This window comes from Marmota marmota, unplaced genomic scaffold, assembly GCF_001458135.2.
Source record: "Marmota marmota marmota unplaced genomic scaffold, marMar, whole genome shotgun sequence".
In the NCBI taxonomy this organism is placed as follows: domain Eukaryota; kingdom Metazoa; phylum Chordata; class Mammalia; order Rodentia; family Sciuridae; genus Marmota; species Marmota marmota.
In genome coordinates, this window is record NW_026000068.1 from 16040827 (window position 1) to 16044455 (window position 3629).

At 41.0% G+C, this 3629-nt stretch overlaps 1 pseudogene; it reads right to left on the reverse strand.

The window, feature by feature from the left end:
* Positions 1-645: 645 nt before the first annotated feature.
* On the reverse strand, positions 646-2968 carry LOC107146330 (annotated as a pseudogene).
* Positions 2969-3629: the final 661 nt, after the last annotated feature.

Sequence of the window (3629 nt, forward strand, 5' to 3'; positions counted from 1 at the left end):
CCCATGCAATTGGTTCTTAATGTCTGTGATTTTAGGAAATTCTGTAAATAATTTAGATTTAGTTTACTCAGAAATTACACATGTTTAATAAGGGTTCACTGCTTTGGCAGAGTAAAGGTCCTGCCAGTGTAGTGTCTTTATAGACTATACACAATGTGTTGGCAAATCATACTCTTACACCATACTTTAAAATACTGCATTACTTAAACAAATATTTTAACAAAATGTCTATCATTTGAAGCAGCTGATGAAACTAATCCAAAGTATGAAAAGGGATATTCACACTCACTTAAGCTATGTTGCTTTAAAAACTTTAAAAACCATGTACCTTTTAAGCCTTTCAAGAAGAGGTAACAGGCCCCACGCCTCATTCTTTACTGCGGAATTCCAATTGGGGTTGGGCCAGAAATTAGCACTGTCAGAGACTTCAGCAAAGTCCACAGAAGTGTTAAGTCTTTTAAGCAAAAGAATGTCTAATGCCTGTCTCTATGCATCCATGAGAAGTCCTATCATCAGAATTTCCTAATAAACAAAAGACAAGTCTATATACTTAATCAGACGTCAAAAGAATGAGGTGGACTATTTTGTCAGAATTTCTACTGCCTTCTTTCTATTTTCTGTTCCATCAATGTGAGTAAAGTGGACTTTTGTGAGAGAACAGTGTTTGATTGCCAGCATTTCTTCCTAAGTGGAATACACAACAGATACCGAAGTGGGGGAGATAATATAGAAAAGATCCTCTTTCCAGCTCAGAAGGAGTTGATGAAGCCCATACATGCATTCAAGAAGCCCATGGGATCCTCTAGCTGTGGGTAGTCGCTAATCTGCTTATCCAGAATCCACACTGTAGACCGCAGCAGCGTTTTCCTGTATAGCTCCAAAAGCTCTGAATAGGATTTATGGATCCAATGGCCCAAAGATAAAATGAATGGGAATAGTTACAGAGGCAAGAGCCCCCACCCAGCATCCTCTACACTTCTGATTGATGTAAGAGACTGTCAATCACCAAGTTCCTGCCATTGTTTCCAATCCCTGCCAATATATCCCACAGCTCACTCTCGGAGGATTGAGTGTATGGTCCAAAGACTGGGGTAAAACCTCGAGAAAATACAAAGAAGTCCATCAACCTCGTGAAGATGGGTGACAACACACCTCCAACTTTAAGTAGTTTTTGGAGAAGAAGAGGCCGATGAGTCTTAGAAAAGATACCTCCATTTGACAGACAGAGACTCTTTATGGTAAGCTGGCTGGATCCATTTTGTTTGAACCTATACAGCAGCTCCTGAGCAACAATGTCTCCATAGTCGTGAGACAACAGGTTGAGTCCTATTATAGCGCCTCCATGATGCTGGCCTGCTCAAATATGGAATAGTGGTGTGGTCTCGGTTTGTTACTGAAGCCAAAGCCTAAGAATTCAAGGGCAATCATTGGATGAAACCTCAGAGTCAGACCTTCCCAAATCTTATACCAGTCATAGCTGGAAGTTGGAAAGCCATGTAAAAGCACAATTATCTCAGGACTGCCAACTGCAACCACACAGTCCTAGTAGAAGATGTGCAATCCCTTGTAGGTGAAAAACTTGTCAGAAGTCTTCCATGAGTGCAGAGTAGGAGAGAGCTGAGGGGGTGGGATGTGCAGGTATGCGGCCAGCAGAGGCACAGCCAGTAGTCCCACCTGGACTCACTCCCTCAGCCTGACTCAGGTAAGACCTGGGCTCCATGTTTGGGGGACCAGGCACACATGTGCTCCAAAAATTTCTTTTAAAAAACCATGTTGTTTATCAAAAAGTGACCCATGCTTATCCATGCTGATAGAAATCAGAATAGAGGTTGCTTGTGGGATGTGACAATTGAGTGGACAGGGGCGAGAAAGATCTTTCTGGAGTGATGGAGATGTTATATATCTTACTGGTGGTATATCATTATTGGGTTATATCTTGATTGGGCTTTTTATTATGAATGGGTTACACAAGTACATACATTTGTCAAAACGCAGATGATAGAGCTGGCCATGTGGTGCCACCTGTGATATCAGCTACTTGGGAAGCTAAAGCAGGAGGATCTCAAGTTAGAGATAGCCTGGACAGCTTAGTGAGACTCTGTCTCAAAATAAAAAAATAAAAAAAAGTTGGGGATGATGAAACTCAGTGGTAGAGTACCCCTGGGTTCAATCCCCAACACTGCAAAAAACAAACTAACAAAAAATTCCACTTCAGGTCATGCATTTAAGATCTGTGTGCTTCACTGAAGATAATTTTTTTTTTTTGGCACCAGGGATTGAACTCAGGGGCACTCAACCACTGAGTCACATCCCCAGCCCCAGTCTGTATTTTATTTAGAGACAGCGTCTCACTGAGTTGCTTAGAGCCTCACTCTTGCTGAGGCTGGCTTTGAACTCGTGATTCTCCTGTCTCAGCCTCCTGAGCCACTGGGACTACAGGCGTGTGCCATCACGCCTGGCCTCATGAAGATAAATTTTTACCTCAATTAAAAATATCTTTAAGGAAAACATGTTTATTAAACAAATAGAAATGTAAGTTTAAAAAAAAATCAACGTGACCTGTGATCCCATCACTCGAGGAGAAACATTGCTTACATTTCAACATGTGTCCCCACACAGGAAGGATTCATGCAGAATATAGTGCCTTTTAATTTTTTATAAACAGTATACTAAGAGCAAACATAAAAGGCTCTTTATAATTGCCTTTTAAGGGATTAATTCGATAAACTAGATAAAAATCAGGATCCTCCATTAGTTGCCAAAGCTCATGGAGCCTGAGATGTCCCAGTACTGTCACTGTCAACAGCACTTCTTGAAGGTGAGACACCCTCCCTAAAGAGCTTCCTGGACCGAGAGCCATCCTCAGGCTATGGTGCTAATATTGCTAAATCTTAACTACCAAATTATCACTAACAGTAATCTTCAGGCTGATACCAAATTTACGATCAGCTTCTGTTTTTGAGAACATTCTAGTGACTAAGTACTCCAAGCATCACCTCAGAATTCATTCTTCTGTCCCCTCTGATTATTAAACTGTTAGAAGATCCAATTTATAGCATGTTACTATTATATTTATTGTTTAATTTGTACAGATTCTAATGCAATACAGGGTCCTACATAATTGTATGGCTAGACTGTTGTGATCCATATCCTCATAAACTCACCACAGCCTGAGATCATACAGGCAAATCTCACATTTATATCAGAAATTCAGACCACATCAAACTTAAGACAGAATATTTGAAGTCAACAAAGCCACAGCCCATCTCCATTGCTAAATCCAGCTCCACAAGAAGTCAACATGTAGGTGAATATTTAGTGGTTTCTTTGTTTCCTGATATTGGTACATAGCCTCAGACAGGAGAGTTATTTGAAACTACCCAGAAAATCAGAAAAGCAAGGACGAGAAGCAAAGATCTGTGAGAAAGAGAAATGTCTTTAGCTTTACACTTTTGGCAAGCGATAAAAGGCAGCTTTAGTGACAGCAGCCAGATGGAGATCAAATGACAACTGTGAGTTCATAATGGTCTCCAGCACTCTGGCAAGCACAGGGGCAGTAGGGGAAGTGGGAGGGGTCAGCTTTACTGGTACTACAAGCCAATCTGGTGCACATCAGTGTTATCTGACGT